This window comes from Mauremys reevesii, linkage group 14 (assembly GCF_016161935.1).
Source record: "Mauremys reevesii isolate NIE-2019 linkage group 14, ASM1616193v1, whole genome shotgun sequence".
Lineage (NCBI taxonomy): Eukaryota > Metazoa > Chordata > Testudines > Geoemydidae > Mauremys > Mauremys reevesii.
Window position 1 is genome coordinate 1944868 of NC_052636.1, and position 24265 is coordinate 1969132.

A 24265-nucleotide genomic window follows, 5' to 3' on the forward strand; every position below is an offset into this window, starting at 1 on the left:
CCTCTCCCCTGTGACCGGTGGGGTTGTCACTGGGCAGCAGGTGCAGAGTGTTGGACTCTTGCTCTTTCAGGGGCCGGTGACCTTCGAGGAGGTGGCTGTGTATTTCACCAGGGAAGAGTGGGCTCTGCTGGACCCCGCTCAGAGAGCCCTCTACAGAGACGTCATGCAGGAGAACTATGAGAACGTGGCCTCGCTGGGTAAGGATTCCCGTCCCCTCGGTTCTTGGAAGGGGAAATGAAGAGTTAAGGTTCACAAGGCACCCTCAGCGTTGCCCTGTTTCAGCGACACCCCGACAGGCCAGTGACCCATAGACCAGCGCTCGGCCCTCCCCGCTACAGAACACTTTGGGAGCAGAGCACAGGCGCAGTAGCACAAACGCTGACACCGTCTCTTTGCTAAGGCAAAACTTGGGGATAGATCCGATGTAGGGAACAGAAGCTGCCTGCCCTGGCCTGCGCTCAGACACTGAGCCTACTGCACACAATCCATCTCAGACTTTCATAATGTCACCACCTCTTTACCCTTCCAATGAGGATTCCTGCTGAGTCGTTGCCTTCGCTTACTCCTCCCTGAGCCCCGGAGATCCCTAGCATGTATGGCACCAGCCTGCTGACAATCCTTGTGGCACGAACACACCCTTGTGCACCTTTATTGACGCCGTCTCTGCCAGTCAGCACTGAAATGAGGAATACCTGCTCCTTCCAGTTTCACGTGCACCTCTCTCCGTGTCACAGCTCTGCCAGGCTGCTTCAGTTAGTCCCTCCACCGTTCATGTAAAGGTACAGGGCAAGGTGCATGCTGCTGGAGTGCCTGTGGATAAATGCTGCTGTTCAGCTCTGAGGAACATAAAACACACAGTGGCATGTTCTTAGTCCTTCCTTCTGTCGATCAATAAATTTTAAGGCCAGGGGAGACTATTAGATCATCTAGTCTGACCTCCTGTGTAATACAGGCCATGGAGTTTCGTCCAGTTACCATTGCAGTGCACTGAATACCTTGTGTTTGATGAAAACATCTTCCAGAAAGGCATCCTGTCCTGACTTGAAGCCTTCAAGAGATGGAAAATTGGCCCCTTCCTTGGATAGTTTGTTAACCTTTGCACCACCCTCCCAGTGACATTTGCCAGCTCCAGGGCTAGGGGGTAAGGGGAGAGTTAAGCTTGCATTGCAGGGGTGGTGTGTAGTTTAATTCTTCATTCCCTGGTTTTCAGAGGTTTTATTTTTCACCACCATCCATGTGCTGGAAGGGCCCGAGGCAGCACTAGGCAACCTTAACTCTGCTTCATGTACTTTATGGGCGTTTAATTTCCTTGATTTTCTGTTTAATGGACTTTTTTGCCACTGTAACTGTGTCGACACTACAGCTTTTGCTGCAGTTTATGTCAGGTAGGATGAGATTTTTCACATCGCTAACTGACAGAGCTATGGGCTCAGAGGTAGTTCCAGCATCTCAGGTGACAGTCCCAAGGGCGACTCTGTGACCCAACCCATCACAGGAGGATCTGGTAGGGGGTAGGAAGGGAAGGATTCAGGAAGTCAGAGATTGTAGCACTTAGGGTTAGGGCTGAGGCTGCTTTCGCTGAAGTCTCTAATGACCTGTCCCTAGGCAAAGCTCAGAACCAGCATTCCATCCTCCTCCTCGACCTGTCAGCTGTCTGACACCACTGACCATGGTCGTCTTCTTGAAATCTGGTCTACCCTTCTCCTTGCCTGGTTAGGGTTAAGGTGGGGAGAAGTAGTAACTGGCTTGTTGTGCAGCATTGGATGTTTAGGTTGGGTCTTAGGAAAAACTTTCCAACTGTGAGTACAGATAAGTACAGGAATACGTTCCCAAGAGAGGTTGTGGGATGCTGGTCGCTGGAGGTTTTTAAGAAGAGGTTAGACAGATGGTCTGTGTATACTTGGTCCTGCCTCAGGGCTGGAGGATGTACTAGCTGACATCTCAAGGTCCTTTCACCCCTGTGTTTCTGTGATTTTATGATTCATGATCCTAGCCCTTCACTTTGACCTTGTCTCCCTCTGGAGAATGGGGGTGTCATGAATAGTTAGTAAAGGGTTAAAGCATAGTACCTGGTGGGCACCTGACCTGAGGACCAATCAGGGAAGAGAATTTGAAATTCCTAGGAGGGAACTTTTCCCTCTGTGTGTGTGTGTATTGTTCTTAGCCGTCTGGAGTTACAAGAGTCCAGATGTTTTAATCAAGTCTACAAGTTTCTACCTTTCTGAACTAATTTCTTCTAGTCAAGATAGTGAGTATTAGAAAGATACTTGGTGTCCTCACCTAATAATCCTATGCTTGCAATTCTGTGTGTTTGTTATTGATTATTCTTAATTCTGCTTGTACTGGTTGTACTGAGAAGGAGAGGGGATTCTCTCCAGAACTTAGCAAGGTTATACCCTATGAGTGTCCAGCTTGGACTCATAGAGATTCTGTATTTTCTTGTTTTCTTTTACTAAATTCTTCCTATAAAGATTTGATTAAATTCCTTCCACTGTGGATAGCGGAAGGGGCTAAGACGCTCTCTCTCGGTGATTCACAGAGTGGCTAGCAGAGAGGGAGGGGGGAAGTGGGCTGATTCCCTGCGTGTGGGAGATTCAAGGAGTTTGAATCAAGGTATCTCTCTCTCCGGAGCAGGCTGGAGAGAGGGAAGAGAGGGGAGGGGGAAGGTTCCTCCTCTGTGAGTTGATCTGTGTTCCCAGGGAGCGTCTTTGAAGGGAGACAGGGGGGAAACAGGGTGTCCCGGCCCACGTATTGACCGCGGTGGTGGCAGCAAAGGGGACCTACCCTAGGATTTTGGGGTGGGGGAAGACATGCGGGTCCTCACTTTGAAACCCCCCATTTTCAAGTGAGGGTGCAGACTCTGACAGGGGGCTTTATTTAGTATGCCTGGGTCAGCTTCCCTCTCAATGTGCTTTGTTAGTCACTGGGTGGGAAGGAGTGAATTCCTCTCCTGGGATGGGGATGTAATTCCTGTTGAAGTAGCATAGGCCTGTCTCCATTTACACTGAACAATGGAAGTCTCAAAGACTGGAGGTTAACGTGTAATGACTGGGTTCGAGGGAAGCAGAACATGGGAACACAACTGCCCTGCCCTTTCGGACACAGGAACTAGGGTACAAACAGACTGGGCTTAAGTTTGCTGCTATCCAGGGCAAAAAGACAAGGCGACAGAGAGAGAGCGGTTGCAGATTGGTCTGGAGCTCAGTCTCTGAAGCCTGAGCTGCAGTGTCTACACCAGCGGTATGTGTACCCCTGGGGTACGCAGAGGTCTTCCAGAGTTGCTATGGAAAAATTACTAGCCAACTCCGTACAAAGTAAAATTTCATACAGTGACTTGCTTATGCTGATCTATATACTATACACTGAAATGTAAGTCCAATTTTATATTCCAATTATGTATTTTACAGTTATATGGTAAAATGAGCAAGTCAGCAATTCACAGTGTGCGGTGACCCTTTTGTATTTTATGTCTGATTTTGTAAGCCAGTCGTTTTTAAATGAGGTGTAACTCGGAGGTACGCAAAACAAATCAGACTCCTGACAGGGGCCCAGTAGTGTGGAAAGCCACCAGTCTACACAGCTGTTTTTAATGTGCCATCCCCTACAGTGGAGCACCCATAGGGAGACACATCTCAAAGAACCATCATTGATGCACAAGTTGAGTAACTTCTTCTTTAGCGTGTTACCTGATCTCACTGGTCTTCTTTCTTCTGAGCAGGGTTCCCAGTTTCCAAACCTGATGTCATCTCCCAGCTGGAACGAGGGGAAGAGCCGTGGGCCCCAGATCTCCAGGGCTCAGAGGAAAGAGAGATCCTGAGAGGCAGTTGCATGGGTGAGGGATCATTAAACCTTCTCAGTGTTTGAAGGAAACAGCTGGGATTCCCAGCAAAGACCTTGTGAGGTCTCTGGGTTCAGGATGATCCCCAGCAGGTGTCATATCTTTAGGGCAGATACTGTTCATGGCTTCCTACCCATCCTAACTCCTGGCAGTAGTTCCCTCCCCAGACTCCCTTTTCTCTGGGGAATGTCTGGATGTGAACTGGATGCAGAATTGATCCCCTCCTCTCGCCCCTTTGGGGAAGAATTTGGGGAAATTCAGTCCCTGGTTTTTCTCCATCTCCAGCTATTCTCTTGGTTTGTTCCCCCCTTTTGTCTTCTGCTTTCTGAGGTTTTTCTTTCTCTGTCCCATCAGGTGAAGGGATAGTGAGAGAGACCATGGAGCAGACTCCTCAGCAGGAAGATGATCAAGTGGAACCGCATGGGGCGTTATTGCAAAGAAGCAAAGGGAGTGTGTCCAGGAGTTCTGAGCAGGGAAAAGGCTCTCAGTGGCAGCACAGGCCAGAGAAGCGGCAGGGAAACCAGCCAGCGCAGAAAGTTGGAATATCTGTTAATTATCAGGGAACTCACAGAGGGCTGAAGGAAACCACAGCCCAGCAGAGAATCCTGACGGAAAAGAGAGAGAACACGGGCTTTGAGGGTGGGATAAAGTTCAGGAGGCGCTCACACCGTCAGAGGATCCACACAGGGGAGAAACCCTATAAATGCTGTGAGTGCGGGAAAACCTTCGCTTGGCGCTCACACCTCATTGGCCATCAGAGGATCCACACAGGGGAGAAACCCTATGGATGCAGTGAGTGTGGGAAAACCTTCGCTTGGCGCTCACACCTCATTGGCCATCAGTGGATCCACACAGGGGAGAAACCCTATAAATGCTGTGAGTGCGGGAAAACCTTTACTCGGAGCTCAGCCCTTATCTACCATCAGAGGAGTCACACAGGGGAGAAACCGCATAAATGCTGTGAGTGTGGGAAAACCTTCACTTGGAGCTCAGTCCTTATTCGCCATCAGAGGAGTCACACAGGGGAGAAACCCTATAAATGCTGTGACTGTGGGAAAACATTCGGTCAGAGATCAGGCCTTACTGTACATCAGAGGATCCACACAGGAGAGAAACCCTATAAATGCTGTGAGTGCGGGAAAACCTTCGCTTGGCGCTCATACCTCATTCGCCATCAGAGGATGCACACAGGGGAGAAACCTTATGAATGCTGTGAGTGCGGGAAAACCTTCGCTTGGCGCTCACACCTCATTGGCCATCAGAGGATCCACACAGGGGAGAAACCTTATGAATGCCGTGAGTGCGGGAAAACCTTTGCTCAGAACTCAAGCCTTGTTATACATCAGAGCGTCCACACAGGAACGAAACCCTATAAATGCTGTGAGTGCAGGAAAACCTTCGCTCGGCGCTTATACTTCATTAGCCATCAGAGGATCCACACAGGGGATAAATCCTATAAATGCAGTGAGTGCGGAAAAACCTTCACTCAGCACTCAAACCTTATTCACCATCAGAGGAGTCACACAGGGGAGAAATCCCATAAATGCTGTGACTGTGGGAAAACTTTCACTGAGCGATCAAACCTTATTCGCCATCAGAGGAGTCACACAGGGGAGAAACCCTACAAATGCTGTGAGTGCGGGAAAACCTTCACTCAGCGCTCACACCTTATTCGCCATCAGAGGATTCACACAGGGGAGAAACCCTATAAATGCTGTGAGTGCGGAAAAACCTTCACTGAGCGCTCAACCCTTATTCACCATCAGCGGATCCACACAGGGGAGAAACCCTATAAATGCTGTGAGTGCGGGAAAACCTTCACTCGGAGCTCAGCCCTTATTCACCATCAGAGGAGTCACACAGGGGAGAAACCCCATAAATGCTGTGAGTGTGGGAAAACATTCGCTCGGAGATCAGGCCTTATTGTACATCAGAGGATCCACACAGGGGAGAAACCCTATAAATGCTCTGAGTGCGGGAAAACCTTCGCTTGGCGCTCATACCTCATTCGCCACGAGCAGATCCACACAGGGGAGAAACCCTATAAATGCGGTGAGTGCCGGAAAACCTTCACTGAGCGCTCAACCCTTATTCACCACGAGCAGATCCACACTGGAGAGAAATCCTATAAGTGCTGTGACTGTGGGAAAACATTCGCTCGGGGATCAGGCCTTATTGTACATCAGAGGATCCACACAGGGGAGAAACCCTATAAATGCTCTGAGTGCGGGAAAACCTTCGCTTGGCGCTCATACCTCATTCGCCACGAGCAGATCCACACAGGGGAGAAACCCTATAAATGCGGTGAGTGCCGGAAAACCTTCACTGAGCGCTCAACCCTTATTCACCATGAGCAGATCCACACTGGAGAGAAATCCTATAAGTGCTGTGACTGTGGGAAAACCTTCACTCACAGATCAGGCCTTACTGTACATCAGAGGATCCACACAGGAGAGAAACCCTATAAATGCTGTGAGTGCGGGAAAACCTTCGCTTGGCGCTCATACCTCATTCGCCATCAGAGGATCCACACAGGAGAGAAACCTTATAAATGCTGTGAGTGCGGGAAAACTTTCAGTGTGCGCTCAAACCTTACTCGCCATCAGAGAATCCACAAAGGCTAGCGCCCCTATGAATCCTGAGTGCAGGAAAACCTTCGCTGAGAGATCCCACCTTATTCGCCATCTGAGAATCCACACAGGAGAGAGACCCTATAAATGCTGTGAGGGCGGGAAAACCTTTGCTCGGAGCTCACACCTTATTCTCCATCAGAGGAGCCACACAGGAGAGAAACCGTATGAAATTCTTCCATCACAGCTCTTCTCTTATTTATCACCAGAGAAGCCCATGGTGTTTTTCATCAACTCCTGTGTCATGGAAGTGTGTGTCCCTCCAACAGGAATGTCCCTCAGTCCCAAGTGGGAGAACCAGGAGTGACCTTTACTAGGTACATGGAGGTTAAATCTACCTGGGCTTTGGCTCCACTAGGGTTTTGCATGGAGTTAGCTAGATTGAGTTAGCAATTCTGATATAAAAACACAACTATTTTTTCAAGAAAGAAAATAGCCCATATAGTGTCCAGGGTAACATAGCAAATCTCCTCACCACTGGACACAACCTCCATCGCTTTTCCTGGTCTAACCAAATTTGGGGCATCATGTTTATACTTTTCCTCCCACTGCCAAGTGATTGTTAGTCATCGGGTTCCCCTACTAGGGACAGATTGGCTTATTCCCAGTTGTTCCCACATTGCCCTGGGTTCTGCTGAATAGCAGTTGGGTTTTGTACCATTTTTCTCATAAGAACATAAGAATGGCCGTACTGGGTCAGACCAAAGGTCCATCTACCCCAGTATCTGTCTACCGACAGTGGCCAATGCCAGGTGCCCCAGAGGGAGTGAACCTAACAGGTAACGATCAAGTGATCTCTCTCCTGCCATCCGTCACCTCCTTCTGGCAAACAGAGGCTAGGGACACCATTCTTTAGCCATCCTGGCTAATAGCCATTAATTAACTTAACCTCCATGAATTTATCCAGTTCTCTTTTAAACCCTGCTGTAGTCCTAGCCTTCACAACCTCCTCAGGTAAGGAGTTCCACAAGTTGACTGTGCGCTGTGTGAAGAACTTCCTTTTATTTGTTTTAAACCTGCTGCCCATTCATTTCATTTGGTGGCCCCTGATTCTTATATTATGGGAACAAGAAAATAACTTTTCGTTATTCGTTTTCTCCACACCACTCATGATTTAATATACTTCTATCATATCCCCCCTTAGTCTCCTCTTTTCCAAATTGAAAAGTCCTAGTCCCTTTAATCTCTCCTCACGTGGGACCAGTTCCAAACCCCTAATCATTTTAGTTGCTCTTCTCTTAACCTTTTCTAATGCCAGTATATCTTTTTTGAGATGAGACCACCACATCTGTATGCAGTATTCAAGATGTGGGTATACAATGGATGTATATAAGGGCAATAAGATATTCTGTCTTATTTTCTATCCTTTTTTAATGATTCCTAACATTGTCTTTGCTTTTTTGACTGCCACTGCCCACTACGTGGACTCCTTCAGAGAACTATCCACGATGACTCCAAGAACTCTTTCCTGATTAGTTCTAGCTAAATTAGCCCCCATCATATTGTATGTATAGTTGGGGTTATTTTTTCCAATGTGCATTACTTTACATTTATCCACATTAAATTTCATTTGCCATTTTGTTGCCCAATCACGTAGTTTTGTGAGATCTTTTTGAAGTTCCTCACAGTCTGCTTTGGTCTTAACTCTCTTGAGCAGTTTAGTATCATCTGCAAACGTTGCCACCTCACTGTTTACCCCTTTGTCCAGATAATTTATGAATAAGTTCAATAGGATTGGTCCTAGGACTGACCCTTGGGGAACACCACTAGTTACCCCTCTCCATTCTGAGAATTTACCATTAATTCCTACCCTTTGTTCCGTCTTTTAACCAGTTCTCAATCCATGAAAGGACCTTCCCTTCCCTTCAGTCTGTGACTGAACCCAACACACGGTGCCTTTGTAACCTGCGACCCAGCAATGGGTTGCAACCAGATGACTCTTTGCCCAAATCTGATCTCACAAAACTATGTGATTGGGCAACAAAATGGCAAATGTAAAGTAATGTTGGTGTCCCTAGGCCTAAGTAAACCAAAGTTCTTCCATGCTGTGACCTTTAACCAGCCTAAGATGTGTTAACAGCCTAAAAGCAGAATATGTGAGAGCCAGCTTTTCTAGCAGACAGCTGCAGTCCTGCTTAAACTAGCAAAAGTAGTGACAAGGGGGGGAGGAAAGGGGGAGAAGTCTTCATGTGCCTGAGCTGACAAGGCCAACAGATAAACATGCGGATGAGAACTTTTCTAACACGCTAGAATGTAATGCTTAAAGTAACTGCTGTTGGGAAGGGAGGGGTGAGGGGGAAAACCAAACAAAAGGCTTACACAAACAGCTTAAGGTATAAATGCTGGGACCCCGCCTGCCCGGGTGTGCAGGATTTGAGAATGCTTTTTTTTCTCCCTGGCACCTTTTTTTGAGCTCAAGTAAACTTGGTTTGCTTCTCCACCCTGGTGTGTTAATTAGTGTGACGCACACCGGGCAACGAACCCCCACTGTTGCTGCTCCTCGGGCCCTTTGGGCCGGCAACAGGTTGCTGGAAGCTGGCAGTCTGCTTGGGGGACTGGAAGAGCGGGAGTCCAGGGCATCTGGCCCATGACTCCCCAAGATGGACTTGGCCGAAAGTCACTGATTTCTGTGCTAACAAGTTCTGTCCTGCGCTGTGGTCCTGTCAAATAATAAACCTTGTTTTTCCGGCTGGCTGAGAGTCACTGCTGACTGCGGAGCTGGGATGCAGGGGCCTCTGGCTTCCCCAGGAGCCCTGTCCAGGTGGACTCACTGCGGGAAGCGCACGGTGTGGAAGGGAATGCTGAATGCTTTGAGGTCAAACCCAGGAAGGTCAAAGTTGTGTAAGCTTCTTGCCCTGGTGACTGTGTGCTCAGAGAAAGGAGACAAGCTCCCCCAGAGTCCTGACTGGCTTCATATGGAGTCGTTCCAGAGCATCGCCTGGTGACTGTGTCTGACGGGGGGGGAAAGTGTTTTTTTTTCAACCTCTGACACCAGAAGAAGTGGTGAGTCGGAGGATTCCCACATTCTGAATTACCCCAGCAGTGTTTCCTCTTTTTGAGCCATGTAGAATGATTTCACTTCCTACAGTTCCACCACTGAATGTGTCCTATGATTCAGGGTTCTCAGCCCTCAATTTGAATGGGTGTCAAATACAGTGAGATCATTTGGAGTTTAAATCTTAGATTCCGGCTGTTGGCAAAGCCTGTTGTAGGACTTTTCCTACTGAGATGGGATTGTTTGCAGATGGGGAGGCTGTCTGTTTAGTTTGTTTTTTGATTTTTTTTTCCGTTACGACAATACTAGAACTTTTGTAAGTAATATGACTCCAAACTAAGGAGTGAAGGAGGTTTGAGTGGCTCAGAGGCAAATGCAATGGGAGAATCTCCTGTCCTGATTCTGAGTCATGTAGCCTATAGGACTAACCTGCTGGCTTGCTGGGTGGAGGGCAGCTGTGGGCTACAGCTGCTGGATGGTGGAGGCTCAGGACTTCTGCCCTGTGGAGTGGGGAGCATTGGGGCTTCAGGTTTCTGTCCTGTGGGAGACACGGGGGCTTTGGGCTTCAGCTGTGGGGCCCTGCAGACCACCTGAAACCAGCTCACAGACCCCCGGGGGTCACACTACTCTACACGGTATTGCAGTAATGTTTGTACAAGGTGTGATGCTGGCAGAGCAACTTACCTCAGAGTGTATTCAGGCCAATTGATGTGTGTATATATCAAAGTGATTGTTAAATGTAGAAGTGTATTGGGTGTTTAAGGGTCCTGAAAACGAGTGGAATGTTGTTTGCATTGTTTTCACTTATCTGTATTCTGTTACAGTGTAATAGCAAACAGTTACATTTTGTAAACCCACTAAATAACCCATCCAACGCCAATTAAGGTTTTTGGAATGCAAAGGAAGAAAAGGTTCATTTCAAAGCCAGTGGTGGTAAGAAGCAGGATTCCTGGGGCGTTTGCACTGTTGTTGCACAGGGTGGGAGTGGTGTCAGGCTTAGAGAGGCTGGGTTCAGAGCTAGAGATTAGGGTGGGGGTGAGGATTGGGCTACGGTTTTGGTTTAGGGTTGGGGACCAGGTTATAGGGTGAGGGTTCAAGTTGGGTTCTGGGTAGGGGGTGAGGTCGGGGTTTATATTTTGGGGGAAGGGTTTAGCCAGCAGCTGCATAGAAGTGCGGGTGACGAGGGTGCCACCCAATAGTAATTTATAAGTAGGTTTTTTGAGGTTGTTTTAGTGTCAGTAGCACCCTAGGGAGGGGGTAGGGTCATGTTTCCTACAGTGTTGTGGCAGAGGAAGGCAAGTTGACCCATCATTGTTAAGCTAAGGTTTTTGTCATGGTTATTTTAGTAAAAGTCAGGGACAGGTCGTGGGCACTGAATCTCAGTAATAAGGTGTAAAAAGATCTGTTTCTCCAGCAGGATTTTTACATCACAAACTACTAAACATGTGGGAAGAGGGGGCAGGTCACCCCTTTCCTTCACTCTGAACCACCTGTACCGTGCTGGAGGAGACAGCTGCAGGTCCCCTTTGCCCCAGCTCTGTATTGAGATGTCAACCACCCATGCTTGAACTATCCTGCCGGGTGAGAAAGGGTCACATGACCAGGAGGTTATCTGTCTGGCACCAGGAGATGAAGCAGCCTGTATTTGGTCAAATAATCTCTTCCATCCCACTAAGCAGTCCTGATCCCTGGTGGCATGGTCCTTGAGGTCCTGATCCTAATTCCCTTGAACAAGAGAGAGAGGAAACATGAGCTGACACCATGCAGTCTAGAGCCATTTACAGCAACAAACTGAGTAACACTGAAACTTTATTCATAGTTGGGTCTAAGCTTCAGGGCTGCTTGTACTCTGTAAACCACTGAGCTGTTTTGTTCTGTTTTGCATTTACCGCCCTGTCTATCCTTTATCCTGCCCAGTTACGAAATCCCTCTTAGTTCATCCCTTTCAGAGCGTTTCAGTTTAATTTTCCCGCTGCGACCAATAGGTGACAGGCTTCCTCTGCAGAGTGGGACACGGGCCACTTGCTGGAGGATTTTCTGCACTTTGAGGTTTTTAAACCACGATTTGAGGACTGCAGTAGCTCAGCCATAGGTTAGGGGTTTGTTACAGGAGTGGATGGGTGAGATTCTGTGCAGGAGGTCAGACTAGACAATCATAACGGTCCTTTCTGACCTTATCGTCTATGAAACTCAGAGATATATGGGGTGGGGGCTGCACTGTGATGTAGAGGAGTGTCGGGTTCCCAAGGTGTCCTGAGGGAATGTGGGATTCAGAAGCCCCAGGGAGTAAGGGCAAGGTGAAGGGGGCTTGGAGGACCCCAGTGGGGCTGGGAAGGGGAACCCAGCAGGCTCGAGGGGGAACAGGAATCGGAGAGGGGAACCTGGCAGGCTGTGGATGGTGTGAGGGCATGCAGTGCTGGGAAAGTGGGGCCCAGCAATGGGAGAAATAGGTTGGAGCCAACTAGGGTTGAGATGTAGGGATGGGGTGTCACGGAGGATGTTGGGGTGCCCTGAGATGGGGAAGCAGATGGGGTGGATCAGGAGGAGCAAGGGAAAATCCAGGTAAAAGGGGCAGGTCGAGAGGGGTGGGCAGATTGTTGGCAAGCCTGGGGGTGTGGGAGCAGGTTGGAGGATGTTGAATGGGGCCTGGTAGCGGGCGCTGGAGGAGATGCCGGGTGCGCTACCTCGAGTAGCCACCTGGGGTCACTAAGCATTTCCCACGTGGAGCAAGAATGAAACCTGGTGGCCAATCCAGGTAATGCACCAGCCATTTCCCTCATCAAGGGACAGTGGCATCATGTGGCCATTTGCTGTCGTGCACAAAGCGTTTCCCTCACACTGCAGGAGTGACACTGGGAGAGGCGAGTGAGGGACTTGGCCCACACACCACAGGAGAGAGAGAAAAGGAGGGAGGGAGAAAGGAAAAACAGCGGAGGAAGGTAAGTCGTCCTACTAGATTCAACCTTCCGCTGCGGAGGACACACTGCTCCTGGCCAGAGAAATGAGCAGCCCCTGAAACCGGGCACGTTGTCTCCCTCGTAACCACTGCTGGTCAGGAACCTTTTCTTACACACCCAGCCAATGGGGCCTCCCTACCTGGAGCCAGGTGAGCCGTGAGCAGAGTCCTCACCAAAGCAGACACTTATCTCACTGACAATAGCGGCTGCTCCGCTCCCAGATGGACGGCTTTTGCCTGGCATCAACAATTCTCACGGTCTCGTCCCTCTGGCTCCCTTCCCATCGCAGGAGGGCAGCAGACTGACGTGTGACCTTACTTCCCTAAACCCAGCACAAGGGGCAAAACAACTAAGTTCCCATCTTGGCAATTGGGGTTGGGGTGTAGGGATGGAGTGGAACCCCCAGCGGCCTCAGCTGGGCGCATGGCAATGGGAGGGGGCTGCGGCTGGGCACCGAGGGTCGGAGGTTTGGGCGGGGAGGGGGCCAGGGGGACTGAGGCTGCGGGGCAATGTAGGGATGGGTTTATGGGGGGGTGAGAAGAGGGATTGGGGCTCCTGGTGTGGCTGGGTGGGGGGGGTTGGGCGAGGCCCAGCTGGGGTGATGTGTCAGGTTCGTTTAGGGCCCACTCAGGGGCAGGAGGGATGCAGGTGGGGGGAGGGGAGATGAGATAATTTTGGATGAGCAGGGTGGGTGGGGGTGAAGATGTGCCAAGGGGAGGGAATGAGAGGGGCCAGGGGTCTTTATCTAGGTGAGTGGGGGAGGGTGTGAGTGCCTGGGGGGGTAGGAGCAGGAGGTGAAGTGGTTTCAGAGGAGGAAACTGAGACCCATAAGCCAAGGGGGGGAATGGCTAAGGCTGCCCCCCTGTAGCCTCCTGTCCCCAGTCCTGGGGGGGAGGAGGGGTGACCCATCCCTCTCACTGTGAGGTTGGCTGCTCCCCTGGGTAAATTTGGGGTAAATACTCCACTGCGCTTTTACCATTTACACTGGATCAACTCCCTCCCCACCGTGTGGGGCCCCCGAGCCCAGCATCCGAGACACCTGCGCTGCAACTGTATTGCCCCACAGCCCAAGCCCGGGGCAGCAGACACGGGCCAGGCGCGGGTGTTTCACAGCAGTGTGAACACACCCTCACATCCTGTCTACACTGCCATTAACCCCCCCAGGTCCCCTGTCCCCAGGCCCGGGGCAGCAGACACGGGCCAGGCGCGGGTGTTTCATCGCCGTGTGCACACACCCTCACATCGCGTCTACACTGGGATTAACCCCCCCAGGGTCCCCGTCTCCACCAAACGTCACTTCCGCTCTGAGGAGAAGCGAGCGGTGTGACGCCTTCCGCCCTCTCGAGCCCAGGTAAGGGAGGAGCCCGGGGTCAGCCTGAGCCTCGGCCCCTCCCCCCCGAGACTCCCCGGGGCACGCGCCCCTCAGACCCGCCCCCACTGGCTCGTGTCCCTCGGGGGGGGGCCCGCCCCCAGGAACGGGCAGTGGCCAGGGGTCGGGACCCTGCTGGGGGTGGGGCGGAGCCTCCTGCCCCGGGGGCGCCTGCAGCAGTGGGTCGGCCGTGACCGCCGCCCCCGGCTGGCGGGACAGCGCCAAGTGTCCCCTCCTCCCCGGCTCATTATAACCCCCGTGTGCGGGGGTGTCGCTAGTGTGCGCTCACGTGCCCGTGCGCGGGGGTGTCACTAGTGTGTGCTCACGTGCCCGTGCACGGGGGTGTTGCTCGTGTGTGCTCATGTGCCCGTGCACGGGGGTGTCGCTCGTGTGTGCTCACGTGCCAGTGCGCGGGGTGTCACTAGTGCGCTCACGTGCCCGTGCACGGTCCGTAGCACGGCGCGCACAAGTCGTGTCGGGTCACTTTGGGGTGTGACTGGCTTCGCTAGGGCTTTCTGCCTAGCCGGGTGTAAAACTCGGGCAATCCCCTGAAAGACCCCCAGGGGGGCCTGTGCCCCCCTGGTTGAGAACCACGGATGTGGGGGAGCCCAGACCCACCCGCCGTACCCACTCTTTGCATCGGCCTCAAGTCATTTGCTGTGGGTCCCCACTTCCTACCCTGCGCCCCAGGGGCCGGAGTCAAAGAAAGGGCGTCTCCGTTTAGGTGACAGTGAAGGGTCGGTGCTGACAGAGCCATTATCGACCCTTTCCCTAGTCTCCTTCTCAGACTTTGCCCCAGTGACCCCTGGTGGCTAAGTGGGGCAGCCCCCGCCCCGGTTATTTCCCCCGGACACACTCATGGGGGGGCAGTGACCCCTGGTGGCTAAGTGGGGCAGCCCCCCGGTTATTTCCCCCGGACACACTCATGGGGGGGCAGTGACCCCAGTGGCTAAGTGGGGCAGCCCCCCCCGATTATTCCCCCCACACGCTCATGGGGGGGCAGTGACCCCTGGTGGCTAAGTGGGGCAGCCCCCGGGGGGGGGCAGTGACCCCCGGTGACCAGCCGGGCTCCCTGGGCAGCGGGGGCTGCGCTGTGGGAGGGGGGATAAAAAAGCCCCCCCAGCCCCTCCCCCTGCCGGGGTTCTGCCCCCCCCCCGCTTAACCCCAGCTCCCCTCCCCCACCCCTGACTTGGCTCCTCCCCTCTCCCCGCCTCCCGCTGTTTAACCCCCCCCCCGCGCACGGTCAGTGTCCGCCCCCTGCCCAGACTCCGCCCATCCCCGCACGCGATTGGCCCCTGGCAGTTCAGAGTGAGGGCGCAGCGGCTTCAGCGTGTGCTACTGAGCATGCGCCTGCCGTGCTGCGCGCGCCTGCGCAGTCCCAGCCAAAGCTGAGCGCGCGCGTGGGGCGGCGTGGTGGGGGCTCAGCTCCGCCGAACCCGCCTCCCGGGTCTGACCCGGCGTCAGCGCGTCCGCAGGGGCGGGGCGGGGCCCGAGAGTTCGGCGGGGCCCGGGGCAAGCTGGGAGACGTAGTCCCTGACGCACCTCGGGCCGGAAATGACGTTTGCCCAACCGACGAGTGGAGGCGGTTAGCGGTGCGCGTGAGCGCGCCCCCCCCCGCTCTCGGATGGGCGGAGAGACCCTGGAAGCAGCCGCGCGCGCGGGGCCTTCTGGACTGCGAGTCTCGGAGTCAGGTGTGGGGGAGGGGCAGACGGGGTGAAAGGCGGGGACCGGCAGGGGTGGGGGAGGGGCAGATGGTGTGAAATGGGGGCAGCTGGGAGTGGGGAGGGGCAGATGGTGTGAAATGGGGGGGTCAGGTGGGGGAGGATGGAAAATCAGCCAGGGGTGGGGGAGGGGCAGACGGTGTGAAATGGGGAATCAAGGGGGTGGGGAGGGGCAGATGGTGTGAAATGGGGGTCAGGAGGGGGATGGAAAATCAGCCAGGGGTGGGGAGGAGCAGACGGTGTGAAATACGGGGATCAGGCGTGGGTGGGGGAGGGGCAGACGGTGTGAAATACGGGGGATCAGGCGGGGGGGATGAGAAATCAGTCAGAGGTGGGGGGGGCAGACAGTGTGAAATGGGGGGGCAGGCAGGAGGGAATGGAAAATCAGCCAGGGGGTGGGGGAGGGGCAGACAGTGTTAAAGGGGGCGCAGTCAGGCAGAGCGGGTGGAAAACTATTGCTGTGAATCCGTCTCAGGATATGGGAGTGAGGGTGGCGGAAGGAGGTTTGATGCCCCTGCTGCAATGATCCCTTTAAAAGGAGTCTGGCCTCCTCCTTCCTGAGCTACGTTTCAGGTCTCGCAGAGACGCATGTTAATCCGGAGTCACTGCAAGTGAGAACAGGGAGTGACTCCAAATTAACATGGGGGCAGATAGGATTAGGATGTGTCTCTGTGGGGAGGAGGTTTCAGTTGTTACTAAAGGGGGGAAAGTTACTCGGTTTCTCTCTGTCTCTTTCTCTGCCTCAGGATATTAGGATTGAGCTTCCCGCTTCAGACGCTGCTGCTACCATTGCGATCTGAGAGCCCAGGTTGAGCAGCTGCTGCTCCCCCAGCAGGATCAGGGCTGGGGAGTGACCCTGAGTAAAGCTTCCTCTGTGCCCAGCCAAGGTGAGGATTTTCTCCTGCTGTAATTAGCCCCATAGGTCACAACCCAAGGCTCTGCCCACACCAACATCTGAGTCAGAGACGCTAGGTGATTCATAGAGACCTCAGGGAGTGGGCATGAGAGTGACTCTTCACGAACAGCTCCTCCCCACCCCATATCTCTCCTCTCCTTAGTAACTGCAGGAACCGATCCAGCTATAGGAGAGCAAGCCCCCAGGACTGGCTGTCATCCAGAGCGGGAGAAACAGGGGACGGGAGACACAAGAAGAAAAAGGAGACAGAGACTGAAAAGGGCAGTGGGAGAAATAATTGGGGAGAGAGATTCCCCAATTTTCTGACCGGCCCCACACTTATTGTCGCATCCCTGGGCAGATTCACTTTGCTATGATCAAGGTGAGGTGCAGGGGGAGGAAAAGCCAGTTCCTGACTCTCCCTGTTCCCCCTGCGATGGGAGTGTGCTGGTCTGGGGACGGTGTCAGGGGAAATGCCCCAATGTCACACTTTTTGTTCTGCTCTTCTCTCCCATTTGGTTCCCAGACTTTGTTACTGGGAGAGTTTCAAAATGTCTCGGTGGTTTCGGGCTAGTGGGAGGGGCTGGTCAGTGCTGTAACCAAGTGACCAGACATTTCCCCAGCATAGACTCATAGTACAGTGTCTCCTCACTTAACGTCCTCCCGCTTAACGTTGTTTCAAAGTTACGTCACTGCTCATTTAGGGAACATGCTCCTTTAAAGTTGTGCAATGCTCCCTTATAACGTTGTTTGGCTGCCTGCTCTGACCACTGCTTGTAAGATTCTGTGGAAGAGCAGCGACTTTACAAGGGAGCATTGCCCAAGGGACTCTAGTCCGGCCTGTGCTCCGGAGAGGAGGTGGGAAGAGGTGGACCTGAGGTGGAGCAGGGACAGGAAGAGGCGGGCCTGGAGCAATTCCTGGCAAATCCGCACCTGTTCTTCTCCGGGGAAGCTGCTGCTGCTGTAAAAGGTGCTTCCTAGCCTCCTTGCCTGCAGCGGGCTGTGCCTGTGTGGGGTAAGCCGGGGCACTTCCCAACCACAGTACAGTACTGTATATGCCTTTTGTCTGCCCCCAAAAATTTTCCTTGGGACCTAACCTCCTGCATTTACATTAAATCTTCTGGGAAAATTGGATTTGTTTAACATTGTTTCACAGGCAGTTGCATTTGTCAAGAACATAACTACAACGTTAAGTGAGGAGTTACAGTCCTTTAGGGCTGGAATGAACCTTGAGAGGGCAATTAGTCCAGCGCCCAGCACTGAGCTGTTTGTTGTTGTTGGCAAAAGTTACTGCCTGTACAGGCTCTAGTCTCCTGTCCTTATTTCCTTTTCCTGCCTGTCCGTGTGTGTCTCGAAAAACTGTCGCTGCTCGAAAAATATCCTGCTTTAACTCTGGGTATCCCGTACCTGGATCTATGGGTCCTAGAATCACTTTCATTGTTGAATTTAAACCATCGAGCAATGCAGTCTTACAAGCCACTGTATCAAAATCAGGGGCAGTTCCTCGAACCACTGGCACAACCCCAGAGGCCATGGCCAAAATCTCCTCCTTAATCACATACAATTACTGCCCAATCAGAGGCACTAGTACAGGCCTGGGCCAGAACCTCATAATCTGCCAGCCTCCACCCAGTCTGGGAGAACACCTTCAGCATCCAGTCCAGACATGTGTCCTTCTCTAGGGGTCCCAGGAGCTGAGCAGATGCCTGGACCTGATCTGGGGTAAAATCAGAAACCTCAGTAACGGTTTTCCTGGTTTGCCTTTGCTGTTGTGCATCATCTGGGTTAGGTTCCTCACTAGTTACCACCCTTGTGATCACTGGAGCCACAGGATTGAGCTCATGTCTTTAATTTCAAATCCTGCACTTCCCTGTGTGCAGGGGCATAGGGCCCCTCAGGAAGAACATCTGGGGGGTACGGGCATCCAGGATCCTTCCAGCTAGTCCTCTTCCAAGTGTCTGTGTCCCTAGTGCCCATGCTCACACTCCCCTGTATCGCTGCCACAATGCCCCTCTGGGCCCCCAACATGCTTTCCAGCTTCTCTATTCGCTGCCTGCAGGCTGTGTGATCACTGCCTGTCTGGGCCCGATCCTTATTTTCCTGTAACACTGCTCTGACAGCTGCCTGTGCATCTCCCAGATTCATCTGCAACTCAGAGAGCTCGCTATTCAGGCTTTCCACTGTCAGCTTTAGCTGCTCACAATCTCCCGTTTTTTGCTTGCAGAGTGGCTGCATTCTGTAATACAGAGGCTGCACTGGCCCATTCAGATGCCTTATACTGAGCCAGAGTGTCCTTGACTACAGCCAAATCACATTTGTAATCCTCCAGTTGCCTTTCCTGGAGTGCTACCAGGCTGGAGAGATTGGTGACTGTTTTCCACAATGCCCAGGCTGCTGCTGCTTTGGTTTTGGTTTCATGCACTTACAGAATGCTTCAAACCCCTTATAAGCAGAATCCAGGGCCTCTCTCCCCTGGAACAAATCTTGTCCCCATGGGCATGGACCCCTTTCTGCTACCTCCTCAGCTAATACCCACCCCTCCTGGTCCCTTTGCCTGGTTTCCATTCCCTCCTGTTGCTTCAGGGTGAACATTCTGCCAAGCAGGTGGTCGCCCTTTAACACAATGCCACAAGTACTCTGCTATTACTGTGTTTGGCTGGATCAATTCGGTCCAAATGACCTTAGGCTGCCTGCATTCTCTCCACCAAATGTGTTACCCACAAACATTTCTCTGACTCTTCCATGCTGTAGGGACACACACACCCTTACCCAATTCCTAGGGCTCAGGGTGCACCTTCCTGCGGGTTGGCAGGATCTTTAGCCACTGAAAGAGCCTCACACAGTAATATCCTTATCCTCTCTTTATTGACAATTCCCAAACAAGCAGAATACACATACTAAGCACACAGTGTCATGCTCACCAATCCTGGTACAGGCAGGCAGCCTTCCTCTGTTGGCCAGGCAAGGTCAGTCTCTGGCAGCTGTTATCTTAGGCTGGGTCTTGGAGGTGAATTCTTCTCCTTGGGGTTCCTTGTCTCCTTTGGTCTTCTTCAGACTTCAGAAGGAAACTGCTGAGCTTCAGTTCATTTGCAAATTTGACTCCATCAGGTCAGGATTAAACAAAGACTGTGAATGGCTAGCCAACTACAAAAGCAGTTTCTCCTCCCTTGGTGTTCACACCTCAACTGCTAGAAGAGGGCCTCATCCTCCCTGATTGAACTAACCTCGTTATCTCTAGCCTGATTCTTGCCTGCATATTTATACCTGCCTCTGGAAATTTCCACTACGTTCACCCTCGAAAGCTTATGCTCCAATACATCTGTTGTTCTTGCATCCGAAGAAGTGGGTATTCACCCACAAAAGCTCATGCTGCAAAACGTCTGTTAGTCTATAAGGTGCCACAGGATCCTCTGATACTTGACAATGTAATTTCTTACTCTAAATCTTATTTCAGGCAGGTTGCAAAGTGTCTCTGGTTCAGAGTTCCAGTTATATTTCTTTTCAGACTGGACCCCTGTCTCAGTCTGGACTCCCTGTCCCCCTCCCCCGGCCTTCTCTTCAGGGGGCTTTAGCAGTCTTTCTTCTTGGGCAGACAGGCCATGGAGAAGAGGAATCTCATTTGCCTTCCTACCCTTCAATAGGATTTACATAAGCTGGGAATCCTTTGTTTCCCAAACTTGGTCCCCCTTCCCTTCCAGTGGAAAGTTACAAGAAGTCCCAGGTAATGTTGAGTATCCGGTGATGAGACCACCTGACTCTGTAGTATCACAGGGTCCAGGAGTCACTGGCAGTATGGAGCCTTTTCACAGTCCATTGTCTTCGCTGATGGCCCATCCGCCCTGTCTGGCTTTTCCATTGTTGTACCTGAAATGTTAGCAGTGGGCGTCACCCAAAGTAGCATAGTTGAAATACAAATACATAGTCAATATTCCCAGCTTCAGATACAGAAATGATATGTGCACATAAATTGGATAATCACAGTCAGTAAATTCAGCAAAGAGTCCTGTGGCACCTTATAGACTAACAGACGTATTGGAGCATGAGCTTTCGTGGGTGAATACCCACTTCGTCGGATGCATGTCAGTAAATTATAACTTTTCCAATGATATCTGACAAGAGCCATCTTGCACAAAGTATGTCTCTGTTATCACATATTCACTTCCATAAAGAATATTGAGGGAAATGTCGCACTCATATACCAGTTTTCAGAGTTCATTGACGTCTGCCTTTTTGAAGTCTGTTGTCCTTATTTTCCTGCTCTAACGCCTTCCTTCTCTTAGAATCACGAAATCATCATTTCATGAACGATTTTGCCCATATTGCTTTCCACTAGGGTTACCATACGTCCGCATTCTCTCGGACATGTCCGGCTTTTTGGGTTATAAAGTCCAGGGGGGGAATCTGTAAAACTCTCAAAAAAGGTCTGGGATTTCCCTCCCCATGCAGAGCGTGGCGCAGCTGACAGAGAGGCCGAGCTGGATTGAGCCTCTCGCATCGCGGCCTCCGGCAGCCAGAGCCCCTCCCCTTCTCCCTGGCTCCTCCCCCTCCTCTGCAGCCTCAGGGTAGAGGGAGATGGGGGGTTGGATGGGTCGGAGGTTCGGGGGGGCAGTCAGGGGACAGGGAGTGATTGGATAGGCGTGGGAGTCCCAGGGGTCTGTCAGGGGGCGGGGGTGTGGATAGGGGGCGGGGCAGTCAGGGAACAGGTAGGGGATGGAGTCCTAGGGGAACAGTTAGGATGGGGGGGTCTCAGGAGGGGGCAGTCGGGGACAAGGACAAGGGAGGCTGAGATAGAGGGTGGGGTCCCGGGGGATGGTTAGGGGCAGGAGTCCCGGGAGAGGGTGATCAGGGGACAAGGAGCAGGGGGGGTTGGATGGGTTGGGGGTTCTGTGGGAGGCAGTCAGGGGGAGGGAAGTGGGAGGGAGTGGATAGGGGGTGGGGCTCCCCCCCATGGAGTGTCCTCTTTTTTGAAAGTTCAGGTATGGTAACCCTACATTCCACCTTCTGTTTCCTAACAAACCCCTGCCTGTTAGTCAGAGTCAACCCTACAATGCCCGTCCCCCTGGTTACTACGTCCATCTTCTGAAGCAAACAGGTGTCCCCAACACATTCCAAGAACTTACTGGACGCTTTGTGTTTGTTTAATTCCTTTTCTAACAGGTGTCTGGGTAGTTAAAGCCCCCCCCCCCATTACTAATTGTGTTCTGAATATTTCTGTTATTTGCATGATAGAGTTGAGAACATCCATCTCCGGGGAAAGAGCCGGGGGGAATTGAGATGTGATGTTACTGTCCTGTTCTGACACGTCCCCTTCTTGCCCTGACAGGCTGCAGCATCACGTCCCATCCTTCCAGGGAGCAGGGAAGGGAAATGGCTGCCGTGGAGCCAGCTCAGGTAGGGATTATCGGGGAGTTGCTGGTGGGCCCCTGTTGGAGGGAGAAGGGCAGTAAAGACATAGGAGGTGGGTGCTTCTGGGGTGGTCAGGAGCTGGGAGGGGGGCAGGAAATACCCTGGGTGGAGAGAGAGAGAGGATGTGACAAACCTGCTGGGATTAGTTTACAGTGGGGCCTAGATTCTAGCAACAGACCCATGGGATTTGTGGGTGGAAATTCCCTAATTTGTCAAGAGGAAACACCCCCCCAAACTGGGCTGGGGAAACGTACCAGCCTCCAATACTGGAGTCTGAACCTACTAGCCAGAGGGCAGCCCCCAGTGAGGCCCGGGGAAGACACCCCATCCCTTCCCATCCAAGTGCTGGCACTGGGGAGGGTGTTGGGATTCCTGCCAGGGGGCCTGCCAGGGGGCTCCATCTCCTGTATCCGCTTCTGGCGGGTAGGTGAGTGTTGAATGTGACTGTCTGCTAGAAGGGGCGAGGGGCTCTCTCTCTCTTTCTCCCCTCCCCCTGATGCCTCCTGGCTGCTCTGATGGGGAGGGGGTGGGATCCTGCCTGCCTCCCACAGCTTCCATGTGATTGGCCCTCTCCCCTGTGACCGGTGGGGTTGTCACTGGGCAGCAGGTGCAGAGTGGGGGGCTCTTGCTCTTTCAGGGGCCGGTGACCTTCGAGGAGGTGGCTCTGTATTTCACCAGGGAAGAGTGGGCTCTGCTGGACCCCGCTCAGAGAGCCCTCTACAGGGATGTCATGCAGGAGAACTACGAGAACGTGGCCTCGCTGGGTAAGGATTCCCGTCCCCTCGGTTCTTAGAAGGGGAAATGAAGAGTGAAGGTTGACAAGGCACCCTCAGCGTTGCCCTGTTTCAGCGACACCCCGACAGGCCAGTGACCCATAGACCAGCGCTCGGCCCTCCCCGCTACAGAACACTTTGGGAGCAGAGCACAGGCGCAGTAGCACAAACGCTGACACCGTCTCTTTGCTAAGGCAAAACTTGGGGATAGATCCGATGTAGGGAACAGAAGCTGCCTGCCCTGGCCTGCGCTCAGACACTGAGCCTACTGCACACAATGCATCTCAGACTTTCATAATGTCACCACCTCTTTACCCTTCCAATGAGGATTCCTTCTGAGTCGTTGCCTTCGCTTACTCCTCCCTGAGCCCCAGAGATCCCTAGCATGTATGGCACCAGCCTGCTGACAATCCTTGTGGCACGAACACACCCTTGTGCACCTTTATTGACGCCGTCTACGCCAGTCAGCACTGAAATGAGGAATACCTGCTCCTTCCAGTTTCACGTGCACCTCTCTCCGTGTCACAGCTCTGCCAGGCTGCTTCAGTTAGTCCCTCCACCGTTCATGTAAAGGTACAGGGCAAGATGCATGCTGCTGGAGTGCCTGTGGATAAATGCTGCTGTTCAGCTCTGAGGAACATAAAACACACAGTGGCATGTTCTTAGTCCTTCCTTCTGTCGATCAATAAATTTTAAGGCCAGGGGAGACTATTAGATCATCTAGTCTGACCTCCTGTGTAATACAGGCCATGGAGTTTCGTCCAGTTACCATTGCAGTGCATTGAATACCTTGTGTTTGATGAAAACATCTTCCAGAAAGGCATCCTGTCCTGACTTGAAGCCTTCAAGAGATGGAAAATTGGCCCCTTCCTTGGATAGTTTGTCAACCTTTGCACCATCCTCCCAGTGACATTTGCCAGCTCCAGGGCTAGGGGGTAAGGGGAGAGTTAAGCTTGCATTGCAGGGGTGGTGTGTAGTTTAATTCTTCATTCCCTGGTTTTCAGAGGTTTTATTTTTCACCACCATCCATGTGCTGGAAGGGCCCAAGGCAGCACTAGGCAACCTTAACTCTGCTTCATGTACTTTATGGGCGTTTAATTTCCTTGATTTTCTTTTTAATGGACTTTTTTGCCACTGTAACTGTGTCGACACTACAGCTTTTTCTGCAGTTTATGTCAGGTAGGGATGAGATTTTTCACATCGCTAACTGACAGAGCTATGGGCTCAGAGGTAGTTCCAGCATCTCAGGTGACAGTCCCAAGGGCGACTCTGTGACCCAACCCATCACAGGAGGATCTGGTGGGGGGGAGGAAGGGAAGGATTCAGGGAGTCAGAGATTGTAGCACTTAGGGTTAGGGCTGAGGCTGCTTTCGCTGAAGTCTCTAATGACCTGTCCCTAGGCAAAGCTCAGAACCAGCATTCCATCCTCCTCCTCGACCTGTCAGCTGTCTGACACCACTGACCGTGGTCGTCTTCTTGAAATCTGGTCTTCCCTTCTCCTCGCCTGGTTAGGGTTAAGGTGGGGAGAAGTAGTAACTGGCTTGTTGTGCAGCATTGGATGTTTAGGTTGGGTCTTAGGAAAAACTTTCCAACTGTGAGTACAGGAATACGTTCCCAAGAGAGGTTGTGGGATGCTGGTCGCTGGAGGTTTTTAAGAAGAGGTTAGACCAGGGGTGGGCAA

The 24265-nt window shown here is 52.3% G+C and overlaps 1 protein-coding gene and 1 pseudogene across 1 annotated transcript in view; both read left to right on the forward strand.

The window, feature by feature from the left end:
- LOC120381397 overlaps window positions 1–24265 on the forward strand; it is a 36045-nt pseudogene that overhangs the window by 6811 nt on the left and 4969 nt on the right.
- The window catches only part of LOC120381427 (zinc finger protein 883-like), a 244231-nt gene continuing 235854 nt past the window's right edge, over window positions 15889–24265 (forward strand). The window contains exon 1 of the mRNA XM_039499617.1: window positions 15889–16397. The gene's annotated coding sequence lies outside the window, so the exon portion shown is untranslated. The remainder of the gene's footprint in view (window positions 16398–24265) is intronic.